General features: G+C 38.6%; 1 protein-coding gene across 2 annotated transcripts in view; it reads left to right on the forward strand.

Annotated features, from left to right (window-relative positions):
* The window catches only part of CDH13 (cadherin 13), a 507409-nt gene that overhangs the window by 419383 nt on the left and 65889 nt on the right, over window positions 1-22137 (forward strand). The gene's annotated exons all lie outside the window — the stretch shown is intronic.

Genomic DNA, 22137 nt, shown 5'->3' on the forward strand with positions numbered 1-22137 from the left:
TCTGTAGGAGTTCTATTTTAAAAGTAGGATTAAACAAGATAACACACCATAGATCTTAACATATTCAATTTGCCCCAGACAAAACCCTATTTAATAGCAGTTACACAATATGTGCGAGCTGGTATCATAGTTGCAGTTTATATGAGCAGAAGGGATTTGTAAAGCTGAAGTATATTCATACAAAAATAATAGTTATATGACTGCTTAGGTCATTCCACTGGAGTGGAATGAGTTTTGTGATCAGTTTATCAATTTCTTCAGTGACAAGTGAGATTTTAAGATTTTTGTCAGCAACACTAAAACTGATTTGGCTACTACAAAATTTGCTAACCATCTGTGCATACGAATCAAAATGTCAGGATTATTTAGACAAAATATCTTTTTTCCTTCTGCTCTGAAACATTAAAATAGTGAACCGATAAAAATCAACATGCTAAAAGGAGCTGTACATTTATTCAAGGAAAATTGTTAGTAAGTGCCTATGAAAGAGACTCATTTGGAAAGCAATAAAATTCTATAAGGCTGATCGTCTCTTGAACTTACTGGAATGAAAACAGTGTTGATACATTTAAGAAAAAAACAGATTAGGGGATTCATACAGAACTCTTTGCAGTTATAGTCTCTGTTGAGGAAAATGGCTCAGGAGTGTAATTTATTCATATCCTTGTACTTTCACTTTGGCTCATTTCCAGGACTTGTTTGCCTTAGAGTCCCAGATGCTTATTTGCTTAAAGGGTAGCCCTTTCTCTAGCCGGCTGTCTAACAGTCACTTAATATTTATTTGTTTTTACAAATGTTTTTCCCTGTGTTCCTAGTCCATATGTCACAAGAAAAAGTATAATCCTAACAGTACACAGAATATTGATGTTATCCTTACTTCCCCATCCTAGATTTTGACCCCATTATGAAAAATCCCTGACTCCCAGTTGGTTACCTGACCCTGTGTTTCCCTCCAACACTATTGCTCTATAGCCAGTCATTTTGAGTTTTTGTTCTAACTCCTATTCTCCTCTTCCACTTAGCTCGATGCAGCTTTTTTAGAATGTTTTCTTCACTTCTCTGCATATTGTGGAAGATTTCTTCCAGCTACTTACTTGTTTAGTCTTCTTGATATTTAATTTGCCCAGTGTTGAAATTTATCGTTGTCTTTTTGCATCATCCTTCAAAATCCCTTCTGCCTGCTACATCATTCTCTTTTTAAAAGCAAAACAAAAACCCCCAAACCAACCAACCGAAAAGAAAACTCTTATCTTTTGGTCTTTCTCCCTTTCAAGCCTACTATTTAGTCAGCAGCCCGTAAGGAGCCTTCTCTGAATTTTAACAATTAACTTTAATTCCTCCTTTCTCTCCAAACTCCTTGAGTCTGTCATTTGACTCTCAGAGCCTGAACAACAGGCATCCCTTAAATGCCTCTCTGCTCCTGTTTCCAGTTCCTGCCTCTGATCTACCAAAACTAATTTCAGTGAAGTACCCATTGACTTTTTGCCGAGTGTGAGGTCCCCTTTCTCCCTGTTCTTATTTTTGTCACTTTCCCCATTGCCTTTTTATATGGAAAATTCTTCTTCCAGTATCTCATAAAAAGCTATCTTTCTGACCTTTGTCATCTCATGATCCTCTTTCTGTTCCCATGATTTTGTTCCTATACTATTATTTCTGGAAGATCTTCCTTTTTCCATTCCTTGATGCTGTCCCCGCTTCTTCACCCACTCGCTGCCTGCTTCCCTCGAGAACCATCTTTCTGTTTTCATTACTTAAACCAACTCTGCTTATGAGTCGCGGAAGTCCGCGTACGCTCTTTGCCTGCCTTCTAGAAATCGAGTACCATCACTGTCTGCTTCCACACATCATCACATTTTTTTGCTTTATTTTTTTTTTTATGCTTTATTTCCTCCTCCTCAGCTCATTTGTTTTGACCACCTTCAGTCACTGAGGCCAGCAGTGCCCATACGTTATGTGGTACTGTCAGATGTTCTTAGATCAATGATTTTTCTTCATTTAGAAGACTGATGGTAAGGAGAGTGCTGCTGTCCTCAACAAGTTTAAAGGGTTGAAAGCAATCTTTTAGTTCAAAAAAAGTTTGAAAAATCTAAGGAGTTATGTGAGAAACTTTCAAAAGATACATAAGAAAAATCAAGCCTGCTAAATACGCTTAAATCTAAACCAACAGTTGTCTTTTGCTGAAATAATATCAAGGAAAAAGATTTTTCTGCAGTATTGATATTCTTAGCTGCCTGTATCCAAGCTATGGCTCCCATCCAAACAGTGCTCCATGGAGATGTGAATGCAGGATTAGACTATAATGTAAATCTGGATTTTATACATATGCATATCTATATACATAGAAACACAGGCCCACAGATGTTTGCTTACCTAAGCTGAGGACCAGATGTTTTATTCGCCTCAAATTGCATTTTCTAGTATGGACTAAAACAAAAATGAAATTTGGGTTGGTTTTACTTGTCTGCTTGAAAATAACACAACTAGCATTTGAAAACAGAGAGCACTGTACCTGATTAATTGGTTCAGTGTTGAACTAAGCTAAGAAAAAAGTGTATGTTTGGAGACAAATGAAGGGCATGCTTTCTAAGGTAGCAGCTCTGACCTTTTCAAGTTTTCCATCTTAAATAATAATTGAAGCCATGAGTAAATAAATTCAACTTTGCCTGCAGATGTTGAACTCTTTAATGTCCTTTTACTCTAACATAGCCACTGCCTGATATTAATGGCAGAAACAGTTTTATCATGCCCCATGCTGGGGCTGACTGGCAGTCTCTAGCAACTGTTTTCTTTCCTCCAGCCATATGATTAAAATGCAGTTCCAATCAATAAATCTGTACAGTTTCTGTCAGTGGTAAGTGTTCGCCTAGGGGTCTTCTGTGTCCCAGAGGTATTTCTTTTCTTCAGTTCCTCTGTATTCACGAGAGAACCAAATTACAATAAGTCTTGTTTACCTAGACCGCCTGTTGAGATTGTTTTTGGACTGCCTGCTGGAACTGCAGTGAGCAATACAGAGCACACGAACACACTCCCAGGCTGGTAGATATAGATATAGGTGTTAGCAGTAAGGTACCTCTTTTAGCGATATTGGGTTCCAGCGTAGCCTTTGTGAAGTCTTTGCTTTAGGACAATTAAATATTTAAGTGTGCACTCTTGACTTATTTGGCATAGTTGGACTCGATGATCTCAAAGGTCCTTTCCAACCATGAAGATTCTATGATTCTATCTTAGTTGGTAAGAGTGTAGGGTGGATTATAAAAAGAGGTCTCAGACTCTGACGTCTGATTTCTGCTGGACTTCGGCACTTTTTAAGGATGTCAGGGTTGCCTGTTTTCCCTTTTCTTGAATGAAGATTATCTCAATTGATCAATAAGGCAATATGTGAGCAACTAATCAGTTTTAGATTCTCTTTAGTAGGAATTGCTTTAATGAAATCAATTAAAAGGGAATTTTAATGATATTACTAATTGTGCTTTTAAAGGAAACATGACAGCTATTATTGAACTCTTAATTTAGTATTTTCCATCGTGATCAGTTTGGAAAATCGAAACATAAGCTTTTAAAATTTGACATCCCCTGCAGTCTCACTTGTTTGCTTCTTAAAATATGTATGCCATCTTTGTAAATAATGGTAAAATAGAAACAATGAAGCAACTGTATTCGGCTCATAACTTTTTCCATTTCTCATTTTTGTGTTATGGGAGATGCAAGAGAAAGGTAATATTCCTGCCTGAATTCAGCAGAAGGTGGTACGTGTTTCCATGCGTACGTACAGCTGAGAACTACATCTAGTATGTTTTTGTAAAAGAATCCTTTCAAAGGGAAGTACTAAACTGCAGGTGCCTATAAATGCAAACATTAGGTACCAGTCAGTAGAAATAAATTCATTCAGCTACCTGCTCAACATCTGAATTATTTATTCAGAAATAATAAGCATGGTTTGTCAACACTTCCACAGAGGGTTATCTGAGTTACATAGTAAAGCTATTGTAATATCTTTCCTGAATAATTTTTAAGTATTCAGGAACCGCCGTATTCACTTTTAAATGCCCAGAGTCCAGACTATAGGTTGAATCTCACTTATTCCATAAATTTATTTTTCTTAAATTCATAAAGTATGGGCAGCATTACAAATGTTAATGCTGCTATTATAGGATCATAATTTAAAAATACCAGCGTTCTCAAAGGTCTCCAGCAGTGTGTCATTTCCCTGCTTTATTAAAATGAATGAACAGATGTACAATTTATTTCTGCTGAACTATCATCTAAATTCATAAGCTATTTCTCATGTGTCTGAAATCCGTGTTGGTTTCCCATTTTCTTTGCCTTAGAAAAAAAAAATTACACTCTCACATTTATCACTCTGGGGATATAAACGAGAAGTATACTCTCCACTTCATTCGCTTTAGACTAATATCCTCAATACAATTTAAATCCCATCTCTTCAAGGCTATTCAGCAAAACCTAGGCACTGGAACACCCAGGGTCCGATTGGAAGACTCCCTTGCCATCTACACTGAAGATTGGCAGGTGGACTCTGAGGACACTATCTGTTCTGTGTGACAGAATGAGGTGGCACACAACGGCATTTAATCTTTTTGGTTGGCATTTACGATGCTAGTGGAGGCTGCGCAATTTCTTAGCCACAAGGTGGGAAAAACCGAGGAAGGGACAAATAATGACTTGGTAAGTGGGAGAGGTGAGAAGGTTGGGTGTAATTGTAGTGAAATTTGCAGCTAAGGAAGACAGGTCAGCTGGCCCCAGCCACTCAAGAAGATGCATTTTATTTGTCTTGAGGCAGCCTAGGAGCGTGGCAGGTGCTCCCTGGAAGTGATAAGCAAACAAAACAAGACAATGCAGAGATTAGATGGAATAAAATTATGGAGGCTTAGAAGCTCATGAAACAGACATGTTGCCATGGAAAAAAATCAGTATAAAAATCCCAGGCAGCGTGCTCTCAGCCTATCGCCATTCTTATTTGTTGGCAAGGTTTGTGGGCAATGTAAGGGTGATATTTTGCACTAATTCCGTGTGAGGAATGAGTGGATAATATGCCCTAGGGGTTCTGGCAGCATTTCTTCTGTAAACCCTATTTCTGAGGGTTTAGATTGTAAGTAAATGGTAAAAATATTCGGTGGCTTGAAGTTGACAACAGAATTCTCAGACTCAGATTGTGGTTTTTCAGTTGTTTTGTTGTTGTTGTTTTTTTCTCTGATAAAAATCACTTTGGCAAAGAGTGTAGTGGAACAGAATGTGAATCAATCTGCTTTCTTCATTTCATAGCTGCTCTGGAATTTAAATGCAGGCCTTTAAATACCTCTTTGCCAGACAATTCAGGAAAATGATGAAGTAATGTTTGAGATTTGTAAAAAAGCAGGATTTTCTTCAGAAACCTTCCCTGCAGTTTGTCCCTGTGGTGCTGCTAGGAAAGAGTTGTTAATTCACTGGTAAGAATGGAGGAGTTGTCACTGGAGCAGGTGTTTGGGGTTTTTTTATAGTGGACACATTGCAGACAGTCTCAAAACAATTAAATTTGGGTATCTAGTTCTGCCATTCCTGTTCCCTTTTAGTCCTTCCCCAAATTGAGATCATAATTGTTTTCCTCTCTCCTTTTCTTATGTTTCGTTGCCAAAAAGAGAATATGACCATTAGGAAAGCAAATGCCAGAGGCATAATTTTTATCTTTTATCTACAGTAGGGAGGGCAAATGTGATTTTGCAGTCAGCACCAAATCCACCGTAATGAAGTCTTGTATGATGGGGAGTTTGAGACTGGAATCTCAGGGAACTCCTTCCTATCACTTCTTTTTGGGCACAGAAAAAAATATTTTTGCGGTCCAGTGTGCTTCATGGAAGTTAATGAGTACCATGGACCTTAAAAATGTTAGAAAACTATGCAAAAGTGTTTAGCTCCCCTTTCTGTTCTGTATGGATTCTTGGACTCGGGCTTATCGTGAAATCTGGGGGAAGGGTTCTCAAGATGTCCTCAAGTCCCTCCCTCCTATTTGTATAATTTCCAGAATTTGCTTATTTTTCACTCAAGAGCTTTGAAGATCCAATCTCTGTTATCTCCCAGCAATCTACTACAGTACTTCAGCTACCATGCCAGTAGCAATTTTTGCCTCATCTCTGATGAGAATTTCCCTTGCCTCCACTAAAGCCCATCGCTTCTTGGCCTTGTGCGCTATGAAGGTGACACATAGACGGTCCTTTTATCTACACCAACCCTGTGTGCATTTGCTATGCAGATTTTTTCAACACCATGAGTTTTAGACATCTGCCTCTCCAATTGCTCTTTGCCTTCCACGCTGTGGGCAGGAATCGGGTGCTATAATACAGCTGGGACTCCCCAGTGCCAAGCAGATGGAAGAATTCCTGCTTCTGTCTTACACACTGTACTACTTCTAACACATCTCAACACAGTTTTGCTGTTTTCGCAACGTTAAATTGCCTTTATTGTCCACGATTCTTTTCCAGTAGCAGAGTAAGTGACAAAACTAACATCTGCTATATGTGGTTTCCTCCTCTTTCATCCTCACCACAGGAGGAGAAAAGTGTATGTATTTTGAGCGTTTTGATGTGATGAGGTTTTGCTGCTGTTTTTTTTCTTCTGTACATGTGGTTTTGTGTTTAATATGGAAAATTCAGTTATATCATTTGGGTGGGTTTATTTGTTTTGGGTTTTGTTATAGAACAAGCTGTGGATATTTCATACACAAATGAGAGTCTATAAGCACTGGATAGGGAGTTTTATGTCCCGTTTAAGCACACTGTGATCTTCTTCACATCTCTCTGCTAATACACCTAACTTCTGACCTGCAATTATCCTGCAGTTCCTATTTTGGGTTTCTCTTAAGGCAAGGGAGTCTGACAGCTGTGTCAGATTTTTGTGCTGTGGGCAAATGTACGCAGGGGCCTAGGAGGAGTTTCATCAATTCCAGAGTTAGTTCAGAGCGAGTTTCATTAAGAGAATGTTTTATAACCATATAGCATTTTTCATTCCAAAGAACCCCAAAGGAACATACAGAAAATGGATCCTCTCCATGGGCAAGCAGAAGATTAAATTGCAACTTTATGCTGCTTGCAGGGAAAACGGAGGTGTAGGATTCTTTTCCTTTATTAAAGAATTCTACTCAGGAAAGTTGCTTTAATTTCTAAAGAAGCATTCCAAATAACGGCTAACCCTGGTGTTGTATTCTTATACTCAAAATCTTGTTGATGGGCAAAGGGGAAGTCCGCCTTATATACAAAGCCAAGAATTTGTTGTTAGTAAAATTGAAAACTAATCCAAGTCCATCCTCATCCAAGAATCATTATTAATCCAGATTGAATTGCTGCAGGAAAAAAAAATATTCTATTCAGAAATTCTTTCAATAATGATATTACGACGGTTATAAAATTGTTGTACACATCCTTCTTAGCTTCTGCCTCTTTTCCTGCTGTTACTGTCACTGTTTCCCGGTCCCTCTGGGTCATGAAGTTGGTGGTTTCATTCCAGTGTTTGTGTAGGAGTGTTATGGCAAGTTGTCAGCACCTGGAGTCCTTTGCCAGAACAAGCGTGATGGTCACGTTGATCATTTCTTCTTCCTCCCTTTGGGATCATTTAGGGTCATTTTTATGTATTTGCTAACATGCTTTTTACTTGTTGCTCTTTCTTTGTTGGTCTGAAGTTCCGTGGTTACATCCAAATTTACTATATATGATGTCTCTTACATTTATTAGATACTTTTTCTTTATTGCCCTTAAAATCAGTTTTGTCCAGCTCGAGGTCTGCATTTCTTTAAATAAACATTGGTGAGCTTTATAGCCTGGGGTCTCCAGTGTCAAGCCTGTGCTTCACGTCATGTTATCCTGTGACTGTACTTATCTGTACGGCACCCTGTGACACCACTTCTCTTTTATCATATGAGGCCTGTATTTCTCTGTACCGCGTCATTGCTTGAGAGTTATGAAACTTTGGTGGCATTGTAGAAAGTTAAATGAGTAAAAATAAATTGTAAAAAAATACTGTTACAGTGAAACCAAGTAAAACAAAGCTGTAGGCAGGCCAAGGAGAGTTCAGGCCTAGCAAGCCTGACAAACCACCATCCTGAGGATTGAGGCCTTGCAAACTCAAAACATGGCCTGTTACTAGCAGTGACAATACCATATTGCAGAGCTACACAGTTCCTGTATCGTTCTGTGTTTTCTAGGCTGCAGTTAGCCCTTAATGACTGGGACAGCACTGGGGTCCCATACGTAGCAGAACTAAGTTTAAGTATCATGGCTGGTGCAGAGTTTGTGCAGCGGTGGCCCCATGTCTTGATTGATGTGGGAGTGACTGATGTGCACTGAATGCTTTTGAAGTGCAATGAAAGCTCTCCATCATCACTGGTCTACTGAAACTGTGGTAACCACGCCGTCTCTGGGTCAGAAGGCAGAGTCAATGGTGGTGGCAGTAGCCTCGGGACTCACGAGAAAGAATATCTTTATTGTGTATCAGCGGACTTGGGATTGTTATACAGGATGCAAAACTAACTAGCAGGAGTCAAACTGAGCTGCTGGGCATTTGTATTCATGTGAGAAGTGCCTTGAGGCTTTCAGGGAGTACTAAGAGGTCCTTTTTTGTATTTCAGCCCCGACATAGTACTTGCTGCTTCAGGTGAATGAAGTACAGTGCTGGTATCTTTAATGGGCTCCCACAAACTCCATCTGAGCAGACACACGGGTGCTGGCCTGTCTGAATACAGCACTGTGGCATATCACAAGTGATCAAAGTCTCTTTGCTTATAAGACAAATGAGGTGGTACTCAGCTAACCTACCAAAAGTAAAAGGAGAGCTAAAATCTGGCAGTGGCAAGAGGGACAAATGGGAGAGCCAAGAGGACTTTCCTGAGCCATGACTGGAGTGTGTAGCCAGGAAAACCGCAACTGAGCTACGATTGTGTGTCTGTGAGAAAGGTTATTACACAGGTCAATACAGGCAGCTCTCCTTCCTCTGGTTTTCCTTTCCCCCTCCAAGCTCAATGCCCCTGACTTGGAGTGAAGATATCACGAGTAATTGAAGTTTCAAACCCCAGCAGAATATTAAATTAGAAATTAAGCAAAAATGTTCATCAGATGGAGCAGAGAAATCCTGGGCAATTTTTCTAATGCAGTGTTACAGCAACCGGAATAATTTTTTTCCCCAACTGCTTCACTAACTGAATTGATTGAATTAGATGTGTTCTGTGGTGCTAGCTAACCTCTGACCCCAGTTACTCGGGATAATCAGGGGGGTAATCAGCCTGCCATGATCTGAGCTCCAAAGGAACAGGAATATTGAAAGGTTCAGGGAGCCTATGCTGGCATTAATCAGATGTCATTAGGGTTTTATTATAAATCCTTAAGACCATCAAATTGATACAACATGGTTTAATTCACTAAAAATTGGGTATCTACATATCAATCACCAAGCTGAATATCTGAAAGTGATTCCTTTTCTAGTAAGTGATGTCCAGTGTCAACAATTTGGAATGTCCCCCAAGTTAGTAATAAATATAATGATCAGCATCAGCACCAAAGTAGCAGTAGCCAGATTAAGAAAGATTTTTTTCTAACCTCAAATATATTTTTTTCCTCCTTTTTGAAGTTTACAGATCCATTGAAATCATTCCTCATGTTTCTGCTTTAATTATGAGCTTACTCAGAAGCAAGGAACAGTATACGTTTCCAGCTACCTGCAAGCACAGCATTTTTCTCCCTTCAGAGGGGAGAAAGGGTGGCTGCTTGCAGTGTATTGTACTGCTGCGTATAGAAATAAAATGAAATTTATTGTCCCTTAAAATGATTTCCCCTAGAACTGGCAAGCTCAGTTGAAAAATCTGTATCTAGAAATGTGTCTTAGGATCCAATTAATTGCTAGTGTACTTGCTTGCTCTCCTTAGGAAGAGTTCAGTGTGGCAATTTTGATGCGGATGTATTAGCATATTATGTAGAATTTGCTACAGAAGAAGGGGAAGCAGTCTTAAGAGAGAGGAATAGAGCAATTGCTAATAAACTAATTTTCTTCATACATGTCCTGACTTAATGAGCATTCAACCCAGTGGAAAAGCTTTTTTGATCTAAACCAAAGATAATACCAAATGCTTATTTATCTTATTGGTGTCAACTGTATTTCGTGGGAATTGCACTTATTTGCATTAAAAATTTGGTCTGCTTGGAATTGGAGAACTTAAGCTGCTGCTCAAGAATTTCCAAGTATACCACAGCCTTAGCTATGACCAGGATGAAGGAACTGCATGAATTCTGGAAATCCCAGCAAGAGTTAGCTCTAGTTATTTCTTGCTGCATAGCTGCATTGGACTTTCTGCTCCTTCCCGGACTGACCGTGGAGTACATTTGTGCTAGGCATGATGCTTCTCACCTTCCATCAACATATTACAGTGGTAGTCTTCACGGGCACAATAACCGTGATGTGCCACTGGGACATGCCACATTTGCTGTTCATGTTCAGGTAATCTCTGCAGCCCATACAAAGTAGGTGTGAGAGGCTTCATTCACTGTATACAGACATCATGGTGTGCGTGCACGTCTTTCTGTCCAAAGCACAAGTGTAGTGCCTTGGCCTGTCTTGATCTCCCTCCTAATTCTTGGTGCTCAGACACATAAACTGAGGAACGTGGCCATCAAACTTGTAGTCATTCGTGTTCTCCAAATAGCTTAGAGAGAATTCAGTGTCAGGATATAGAAAAAGCCTTAGTTTATTCTTTATCCATCTTATTAATAAAAAGGACCAAATGAATACTTACCTATTTAGAGCAAAACATATCCAGCTGAGGCTGCAGCACTGTTTGTGTTCAAGAAGGCTGTGTATGCTGTGAATGTATGGTTAAGAAAACATAAATTACAGGTGAGAAAATGAAAGGGTCCTGAATGTTCCCTCTGTGACATTCTAGACAGGAAAAAAGTACACAATGGGTACTTACAAAAGGGATGTTTTATTTTCCTTTATTACAAATATTTTTCTTTCAAGAAAAGATGAAATGAGCATTGGCAAAAGGAGCTGGACAGTGGGAGATGGAGACCACAGGTATCCTTAAAGCCGAAAGCAATAAATCCATTTAGCATACCTCTGCTTTTTTCCTGACCTTTTCCACATCTGTGCGATTCCCAACCATCTCTCTGTTGGTCTGTGCGTCAATCACTGTTCAGCACTGTATGTCTCAATATATGCTTAAATCTCATGTGTCCTCAAAGCAGGCCACTCCAGCTGCCAGTGAACTCCTCTCAAGCTACCTTTTGAAACCTCCCATCACAGTGCTATTTGGGGAGGCTCGAATCACTCCATAGTCATTAGTCAAATAGGTTGCATTTATTTCTGTTATTCTTTCTTCTAGACCTTGGGAAAAGAATGTTTCTGTGCTAATAGGATTGGAGACCCCAGGACCTTGTTGTTCCCTATCAGGGTGATGAGAGCACTGTGCTTACCTGGATGTTCAAGATATGACAAAGATTTTTCTGCTACAGGAGGAAAACAGAAAAGAGGCCGTTAATCATGAAAGTTGACCTATGTCAATGATCTCTAGATGATTCTTCTTGTATCATAGCTTTTTGATATAGCAGTAATATTCAATGTATGTTGTGCAGACAGGATGTAGGCTAGATAATTTGAGAAAAAAATAATGTATATCCAGTGGAAGAAACTATGTGGTATAGACTTGATTCATCACTTTGTCGGCAGACTTGGAAGACTTATTGTGTTTGGCTAGATTGAAATAGGGAGCGTTCATCCCAAATTCTCCTTTTCCCACCAAGTTTTCCACAGAAAACAAAATGCCAGCTAGAGATTTAATTTTTAAGATTCAGACAAATTCTGTATCACCGCAGATAATGCTGCCTGTAAACTTCCATCTGTACCTCCTGCCTCCACTGGAACAGTGTGAAACCTTGCAGAGTTCTTATCTGCTTCCAAAAAAGAGTTTTCAAACTGGGCTAACTTCAGACAGCTCTCAGCTGGAGGGGCTTGTAAATCTAGGACATCTCATCCCCATCAGTTGGCACAACCTAAAATGCCAGAAGTTTGGGGAATTGACGAAATTCATTGCTAAAATATTCTAGAGATACAAGTTGCTTTGAATGCTTCGAATGGTGCTGCTGGGCACTGCTCACCAAAGACCATGTGAAGAAGCTTAACCACTGTCAAAACATCTGTTATTGGCAGCATGGGTCGTGACCAGCTGTAAACTGGCACAATGAATAACTATCTTCTTTGGAAGCAACGTCCTCTCAGGGCAGCAAAAGTAAGATTTATCATTGGATGCATATGCTGCTTTTTATCAAAGAGCCCAAGGATTCCGCCATTGAAAAAGTCTCATTTGCATTGTAATTTCCACCCCTCTGCAAATACATGTTTGCTTCTTAACCTGATAATAATATGGTTCAGTCTTGCAATATTAAGGTGCCAAAATAGAGCGTTTTCACGGTGTTATGAAAGGTGCATAAAGGATTTGAAGAGCCCCATGTTAATCTGTGATTTCCTTGGACAATGCAATAAAATTTGCAAATGCTGCTAATTTGTGACTTAGTTCCATCTACTATTCAATAATCAAATTGTATTTAACCTACGTTTTAAACCTGATCTTGAACTAACTGGGTTCCAAAACATTGCGACGGTCACTATGAAGTTGGTGTCTATATATGAGCTTCATAGACTAAATTATTATTTCCTTATTTATACATAGTTGAGAGGTAATCATCATCATAATTTGAAACATCAAACAAGTAACCATTGGAGCTGATTGCCAAAGAACTTAATCATATGCTTGTCATTTAGGTTCCTTAAATCTCGAATAAGTGCTTTTAGAGAAAATTGTGCTCAGATTCAGGTTGTCAGTACTGGTGCTGACTCACTGGAGATGACTATTCAAAATTAGACTATGTGCATACAAAAAGCTTGGAATGCATTTTCTATTTGGTGTTCATATAGGGCAAGTGAAAGACACAGAAAAATCACTCCCAGAACAGGTTACACCATTTTAGGTAATGATTTCCTGAGTAATAAAGAGCATCATCTTAAAGAGCTTTTTCTTTTTTCTGTTTCTTTTTCCCTATCAAGACGTGTATAAACCCTTGCTTGCCAGAATGGATTTCTTGGTGTGGGGTTTTGGGTTTGTTTTTTTTTTCATCGGATCTGTGCACAGTCGTAGCTCATGGCAGTTCTAAGGGCATGTTTGTTAAAATATTCAATAAAATATCTTATTCATTGTTGAGTCCTCAAATAATAGTATAGAGGAGTAACAGGTTTGTCTTAAATAAAAACGTACTAAATAATGAAATTAGGTTTTCACAGAACATTCGTTTGTAACTGTAGTAGTAGTAGTTATACAGATGAACAAGATCCCTCTAGAATTTTATCTAGGAAATTTTTGTTCTTTGACCTATTTAGTGAAGCATTCTTTTTTTTTTTTTTTAACTTCTTCCATTAGTTTGCTTTTGTATAGCACTAAAATACAGTTTTCATACATGTATGAATAGAAATCCTGGAAGTTACCTTCCTAAAGAGAAGCCACAAAATCCCTTTTTCTACTTCTTAAACGTAAACATGACAATAATTTAAAAATCATCAGTAGCTTTCATCTACTGAAACTCTTGTCACTGCCCAGCTCCTTCCCCATCAGTACAGAGGCCACGTTGCATTTATTTATACCCGGGAGGACACTAAAACCACTAGAGTAGTTTCTCCTTCGTTCCTCTAAATCTCCCAGGCTATCTAGCAAATTGACTGGTCTCTGCATACGCATGTTAAAGTCAATCCTATCAAAATAATCTTTCTGTTGTGATAAATTTCCCCTTTTACCTACCACTTTGATGTTCAGCGAGGAGTGAATTCATCCGTCCTGCTATTAAGGAGCCTAAATGGTACAGATAGCAACTTCAACAATTAAAGAGGACATCTTTTCTGAACCCATTCCATGTCCATAAAAACCCCAAAAACTTGACTTATTCCTCCTACAGGTTCCCAGACTTTGTTGCTTACGGTTTTGACCCATGGAGCAAATATATCCCACCTGTAGCTGGGACTGGCATGTGAAGCAGTCTTAGTGGCATAAGAGACTTTGCATGAATTCCTTGTAATATGAGTAAGTGTCTTCCATACTTTTTTCTATTAGTAAGGCAGTATCAGTAAGCTCGACCGTAGATGTTCAGATGTTAATCTTCAGCATCTGAAAAATTGGTTTGGGTATGAAAAAGTCTGTGCAAAAAGTGGAAGGGGAGCCTTTAACAAGGCCTCCTTCCCTTCCCTCATGACCATCATTAGCATAAGTGAGAACTCTGTGGACGGATGGGGGAAAAGCCTGTAAAACCTTTCTGGTCCTAAAATGCAATGGATGAAAAAGAAAGAAAAATACAGCTCAGTCTACTCTATTTAAAGTTCATTCTATTTAAAGAAGACATCCAGCATCTTAGAAAATAGGCTTAACACTGCTCTTGATGGGAAGTGCACTGAGGGAGAAATAATACGTAGCTGGGTTGCCTGAATACAGCGCAAGTGCTCTCATCAATGTGAAAAGCAGATATCTCCCTGGTCCCTAGGCAACGCTGATGCTGTAACATGTGAATAGGTGTAGTTTGCTCTTTCAGGCTTGGTCAGATCATCATTTTCTGTGATGCTGTTGTTTTAAACATAAGGTTTGTTCTACCTGGGGGGAAAGAATTTTTGATGGATAAGAAAATAACAATATTATTTCTTTGAGTTTTTCTCAAAAATGCCTTAAGTGTAGTAAATATTATAGTGACCTTTCACTGTCCTCTGTCCATCCAGAGAACGAGTATTTGTTTTTCTATGATATGACGATCATTCTAGAAGTGTCCATTGCATTTGTGGGTACTTGATTTATTCTAGAAATAATTGAAAGCACCTTGCATTTATAGGTGGAAAAGTGAAAAAAAGAATGAATCCTTTCTAAATTATTTATATATTCTGCAAAAAAAAGGAAAAAAAAAAAAGAGAGATGTTTGTCTTCCTTCCGAATCTTCGGACAACTGTACTACATTTGATGGATACCCTGGAGGGTAACAGGCCTTGAAGCAGGCATTCAACGTATGATTAATACATGTTAGAATTATCTTTTTGCCTTCACTCAGTGAGGTCATGAGCTGGGCTGAGAAAGAGTCAAAGTCTAGCGTAAACAAAAGTCTTCAAAATGATTAAAAAAAAAAAAGTGGCTATGTTCAAGTATCCTTCATCATCACTTATTTACAGTCCCTGAATGGCTTTTTAGTCTTCCACAAGCACATGAGTGAGAGGGTGGGAATACAACATCAGTTCTGAATGGGTTTTCAGCACTGCAGTGGGAAAGAAGCAAAAAGAAAAGTTCTTTAAATTCATATGTGAATCTTACGAGCATCTTACACTGTAGAACTTCCAAAGTTTTCTAAGATTTATGATGTATGAAAGAGGGATAGGAGGATTCTTTGTATTGCCACTCTGGCAACTTTACAGGTAGCTCTTGAGACACCCAGCAGGTTATCCATCCATCCATCCATCCATCCATCCATCCATCCATCCATCCATCCATCCATCCATCCACCCACCCACCCACCCATCCATCCACCCATCCACCCATCCATCCATCTATCTTACCCTGTTATTTTTGCATTCTGTCCCTGCCCTACTCAATCGTGAATGCTAATACCTAAGGAGTTGTTGAAGTGGTCCCACTGAATCCCAGAGAGAGCTTGCCTTCATCACGATGGAAAGCTGCTCACAGAGGGACTTGTACCTGGAGCATGAGGAAACAGCCTGATTACTAATTCCTTGTTTCTTTGTTTGTGGCGTTCCTGGGTACTCCTTAGCAGTGCTTTGCCAAGCAGATTGACGAGCAGCAAAACGAGATAAAGTCATGTTGGAACTCCCCTTGCCTTTTTTCAATCATTCATGATAAATATCAGTGATATTAAGCATCTTTGTGTTTTTCAATAAAAAGGCACAAATTTATAGAGCCTGCAGAACTTCTAGCCATGTTACCAAGAGCAGAATTTAATCTTTGGCCTTCCATTTAGCTAATTAATTTTTTGGATGTGTTGCTGTTGTTGCAGGCTGCAGCATATAGTGGACAAAAATATTCATTATTTCATTATTGAGCTCTACTTTTATTTTGTAAAGTAACTGATGTGTGCCTTGAAAGATCGCAAGGCATCTACAATACATAGCCTGTGAAATTCATTCAAAAGTAAAAAGTGAAAATGCATCCAAAATGATTATGGTCAATTTCATATATTCGGAAAGATTTTTTTTAAGCTACAATTGAATTCTTTCTGTAATTTCACTAGGGAGATGGAAGAATATTACGTACTTAGAAAAAACATAGAATAAGCTGAAAGAAACACTTTAAGTTTAAGAACTAATACAGTACCTACGAGCCAGCATTATGGCAGTAAGACAATAACAGTTATTAAAGACTGTTTAGGTGACTCATAGCTTTAATTTGTGTTTTGCATCTAGTTTACACCGTCAAATCCTTGTCATACTGCGGTTTTGCTTTATATTTATGTAGTGTCTTTCTTCTAAATGGCTTCTGAAGTGCTTCATATTTTGCTTCATGTGCAGCTTACATCAACTTAATCTGTTGCGTTAATACAGCTATCTCTAGTGAAATACAGCAGCTATTTGTGTCCATATAGTAAGGGCTATGCACAATTTTAAGAGGGAAGACACCTTCAAAATCTGTAGAGGAGATCAGGGAGAATGTAATACCAAGTTACAGTTAGCCCTGAACACAAAATTGGCAATTAAATCGCTCATGTGGAGAGTTTGGTATAAACTGCAGTGGGTCAGGTCCTCTGTTTTTCAGCCTGCCAGGGGCCCCAGATGGCAGCCAGCACGTTTGGTCATTGTGCTGAGATGAAAGATGACTGAAGAGTTGTCAGTATCACTTTATTCCATGCACAAATGTTATGCTAGGTATTTCCACCCAGTATTTCATCTGCCTAGTTCGTGAAGTCTGATGAGCTCCGAGCACCAGGTTATTTGGCTTATTGTTAGCTGGCAAGCTGGGCCTTGTGTCCCAGTGAATTCCGCAAGAAATGTTCATTACTGACGTGTATGAGATTCTCGTTCCTGAGTGCTTGAGATGGCAAACCTTAGTGATCACCCTGAAAACCTCTTTGTCCTCGGAGATATTGCAGATACAGAGCTATGGAAGATACATCACTTCCTTAAAAAATAAATATTGGCCACTCGGGTGCGCACATCCTGAATGACAGCGTGCAAAGTAAAAGACAGACAAAGAACAAGCAGATTGCAAGAGATCGTATAAGCTTGTCTTTATATTTTCAAGAAAGTAGATAGACAAAATACGGTTGCAAAAGCAGTGGTCTTCAGTGGAGGAGGACAAATACAATAATACAATTTCCCTGGGAAATTTCTAATAGAGACATGTGAATTAATATATCCCATTATTTCTCATCTTTTATGATATATAGATGGGGAAACAAACACATGATAGTAGCACAGAATACCTTCAACTGGAATGTTGCCCTGATAAATGCAAACTGACATGCGGTTTTAATTTGTTTGTTCTTGACTGGGAATCACAGCATGCAGAATCTTAATGAGCCATAGGGTAACGATCACCAATCCCAGACACGTTTATCTTGCATTGTGTTTGTTGCTTGTGGCAGCTCTTTAATTTGGGTATATCAGTACCCCACTCTGAGACAGTTACTTCATGGCTTCATAAAGGTGTTAAGGTTATTATTGCTCGTGCTGTTGCTGGACAGTAGACATTCAGGTGATTCTGATCCAGTTATGTTAATTTGTTCCTCTGTGCTCTGAGAAGCCAGTAAATAAAACCTCACTTACTGCAGAAGCTTTAATAAGGCTGTCAGATAAGAATCCAGTTTTCACGGAGGTTAGGTACCATTTCCAGTTTCCTTTGAGGCTGAGATGGGGTTAATGTCTGGATTCTCAGGTGATAACATTTTACAAAGTGGTCTTTTCATGTATCTGCCCCGTGGCAGAAATTTGACAAGATTGTTTTTTCCTGAGACCCTACTGAGGCCTTTTGCTGTTCAGTGAGGGCTGTCACTGTAGGGTCCCACCAGTTTGCTGTAGAGCTCAGTGTGATTTGGCTCAGTGTTGTATTATATCCTGACTCCACCAGGAAACAGCTACTAAAATTAAGCCGTGGTTCAATTTGTTTCCCCACTTGACTTCTCCCTTTAGCAAGCCTTTGATGTAGGTCTAATTATTCTCAGTAGACACCTGCCATCTTGAATTTCCTATACTCAGTAAGATAAAATTCCTGTCAGCCTGGCACCATAATTTTTCATTTTACCTTCTCGAGCTTTGCACGTAGTTTGGAGAAGGTTTCCAAGATCGGGGGAAGGAGGAGTAGAGTTTGATAGCTGTACGGAGATACCTCTTCTGCTCAGAGCCATCCTGGGTGATGTTACATAGGCTGTTTTCTAACACATTGCTTTAAACGTTACTCGTCTCCTTGACACCCCTCTACTGACTCCTTTGTTGTAAGAAATATAAACTGCTTGTTTTCAATCTCAGGGACCTCTATGCCTATCTTTGTGATCTCTCTAAAGGATGTCTAGTGGTCAATATCTACTTCCCATCAGTCCATCATGACAGCAACCATTGCTTACTCGTTACCTTTTCAAGTCTATTTATGCTTCCTTACAAGCTACACTCACACTCTTGGAGGAACTCTTCATCTACATCCATCACCGTATTTCCTTGATGTCTTTCAGTTCCCTGTTAAAAGTCTTATTTGTCTACAAAAACCTGATGATTAAAGCTAGACTGCTGGCCACTGTTGACTCATTGTTTCCTTCTAAGTTGCTATCAGTCTGTTGTCTGTCTTTCTGTCTTTTTTCATAAGCTTTTGGCTACAGAAAAAGGGGAAACGGGTCCTTTTTTTTCCCCTATGTTTATAAAATTCTAAATGTGGCAGAATGACTAGAATTTCTAGGCTGTATGCATGATGAACACAATAAAGGACAATAGGGCATATCACTCCATAAAGCAAGTTACATATTCGAATGCTCAGTTGTAGTAAATGACCATAGCTCCTTCCAGCCAAATGCAACTCTGACCCAGGGTATTTGTCTTCTAAGTTATTATTTTTTTTATGTGGGTGCAGATGATAGCAGTTTAAATAAAGTACTGAACTCATCTATTTTATTCTTAATTTATAGTGGTGCTTAGGGGATGTGCAGATATTTAAAAGGAGTAAAATCAATTAACTTGTGATCCAATTATTTGTGTTAGTCACTATGGGGTTTTATTTTAGAGCACTGGATCAGACTCTCCCAGTTAAGCACTGGGCTTTGTGAATGTAAACCTTTCATTTTGAAATATTATGAACCTGTGTTTATATTTTCTCTATTTGCAAATCTAATTCCTATTTTAGTCCTTTCATAGTTTTTTTAAATTCCCTTCTTTTGTTTTTGAAAAGCACCTAGTATAAATACAGCATATTTTTCTAAATATTAGGGAGTCTATTCTTTATATAAAGGTGGCTGAACAGGCACAAGAGTTCACCTTCTAGGTTATATACACCATATTTTTCTAGGCCTCTCTATTTCACAGTAGATATTTGTCTTTTGCAATTACAAATCTGTGATTTATTACACTTTTTACAATATAAAGTTAGAGTAGACCCAAGTGACACCTTCTGTGATTTGATCATTCTGCTTTTTCATCCATCTTGAACAGATTTTAGTCTAATGTTCCAGGCAGCTTCAAATAAACGAACGCAGAGTTTATACGGTCATACCTAAAATGCAAAGAATGCTAGGGGTGAGTGTTCCACCACGCTTGGAATTATTTGGCTTGGCACAGCCTTTGCCTCTAGAAGTTGGGATTTCCTTGATCTGCAGGTGTCAGAAGCTCTGCAGTTTTATGTCCCCAGCAAGTCTCCGTGCCCTTTCTGCACTACTAACTCACTGCAATTGAAGCTACTGAGAACTCTTCCTAAGTAAGGAGGAAATAGGAATGTAGAAGGAAGCCAACCCTGGTTGAGATATCCTTGAATTAGATATCCTTAAACTGACCTTCAATAATTTTTGAACTAGTTGGCACATCACGGCAACCTTTTCCATCGTAGTCTGGCACTGGTGGGGTAAGCATCTTAAATTTATCTCACTGGCTTCACGATTATGTATCTGAATGAAACAGCCAGATCTTTAAATTTTTTACCGTAACAGGTCTTACTGTTCCCAAGGTGATCCAGGGAGTATTGAACACTTAATTGAATCAGACTAGTGGATTAAGGAATGGATTTTTCAGAAGGATCAATATGAACTAGGAGCAGATGCCCAGTCAAAACTAAGGGTTAGGTTCTTTAGGATTAGGTTTGTTGAATTCCAGTCACCTTTTTACATAGCTAAATAGGAATCGTTTGGTCCCGAACACTTGTTGGGAAAAATTCTGTCCCTTGTGGTTCTGACGTTTTGTTTTATACATGCTCAAGCTGAGACAATATGAAATAATACAAAAATATCAATCAGGCTAACCACTTATTTTCAATCAGAGGAAGAGGTGTCCAAATGTGCTTTCCAGTGACAGCATTTTGCTGAGCAGGACGGAATACAATCTTGGTAATCTTTCCTCTGTTATTTCCAAGATTCTTAATAGAGTTTTTCTTTTGATTTGTTTCAAAGCAAGTGAAAATATTGTTATATTATCTTTTAGAGTTAATTAAACTGCAAATGAGCTTAATGATCTGTCTGAAACAAAGCTCAATCACAGCCTGTTACATATTAACTACCAAAATCAAAAGAATCTTTAAATTCTTTGTTAAATATACCAAAGAAGATAGAAATAGCCAATCATTAATGTCGACCTTTTATAAAATCAGGTTTGAGGATGGAAAGCTTGAATTGAATGCATACACTCAAATTATACAGCTACATTGAAAAGGAGTTTGGAAATATAAGTCAAATCTATCGGAAGAAAGGAAAAAAAAGATAACTGAACACAGGAAGAGACATTGTTGTTTTCTCAGTATTTTACTATGAGGAAATCCATTTTACCTACTATTTGTCCCGATTGTGAAATCTATATATTAATAAAATGCATTTTCTGGATTCAGTATTCTCACAAAATCTTCTGTAGTGTTATGGCTTCGTGTGGTCTGTAAAACAGAGCAAAAGATATTTAGTCTATTCAGGTCTTGAAGCCACTTGGGTGATTTTTGCCCTTGAGTGATACGTTGTCAGCGAAGAGGTAGCTTTTAAGCAGTGCACGTATGGCAAAGCCTATTTGTGTCATTAAAGTTTGTAATTTTGGACTTTTGAAGGCTTAATCCCTAGAAATGCTAAGATTTCCTAATGATCTATAATGGTACTGCTGATGTTCAGCACTTCTCAGGATTAGCTATGTTATCATTCTGGTTTATCCACCTATAAAGCAGGTATTATCTTATCACTCTTATATACAGTGCTTTTAGCGTGTCAGCCTCAAGTGCTTGAAAGGTGAGGAGTATTATTAAGTCTGACCCTTACAAGCTCTTCCAATGGTTTGCTTAATGTTTTTCCTACATAAATGAGAATGATGTTATACACTGTTTGTCTGGATAGTAAATTAGAATTTTCTCGTAGGGCTTGGCTTGCTGAGTAGTACAACAACGCAACAAACTTCACAAGGTCATAAAAAATTCTTCCACTGGAAAAAGAAAGTAACACTGACTTTTAGTTATGCAGACAACGTGGTAGCATAAGGTGCAATTATTTTTGAGTGTCTTAGAGAAACCTCTCCAAAAACGGTGTGGGAACGCTTTTTGTGAAAAATGTTTCATGTATTAGTAAGTGTAGTGGAAAAGTGATATGGGTGGGGTAATTTATGAAAATAATAGTCTGAAATGCAAAACTGGATTATTTGTAAATAATAGTACGTTGGAGGGCAAGACTGGGCTATATTGGTCAGCTTCCTCTTCTGCTTAGCTATGCGTATAGTTGCCTTTCCGCGAGCACGTGCACCTATGCAACACTGCATATATCTTCAGGATTCACTTTTCCAGTAATGTGAGATGAACTGGTGTTTTGTGATCAGAATCTTTCAAAGCTTGATTCCCATCACATTGCTGCCTATCTGCCATCTATTAAATGGAGAGCAGCTGTAATGTGCTACCTTATATTTCATGAGCGAGAATGTATTATTTAGAGC

The sequence above is a fragment of the Rissa tridactyla genome, chromosome 4 (assembly GCF_028500815.1).
Source record: "Rissa tridactyla isolate bRisTri1 chromosome 4, bRisTri1.patW.cur.20221130, whole genome shotgun sequence".
NCBI lineage: Eukaryota > Metazoa > Chordata > Aves > Charadriiformes > Laridae > Rissa > Rissa tridactyla.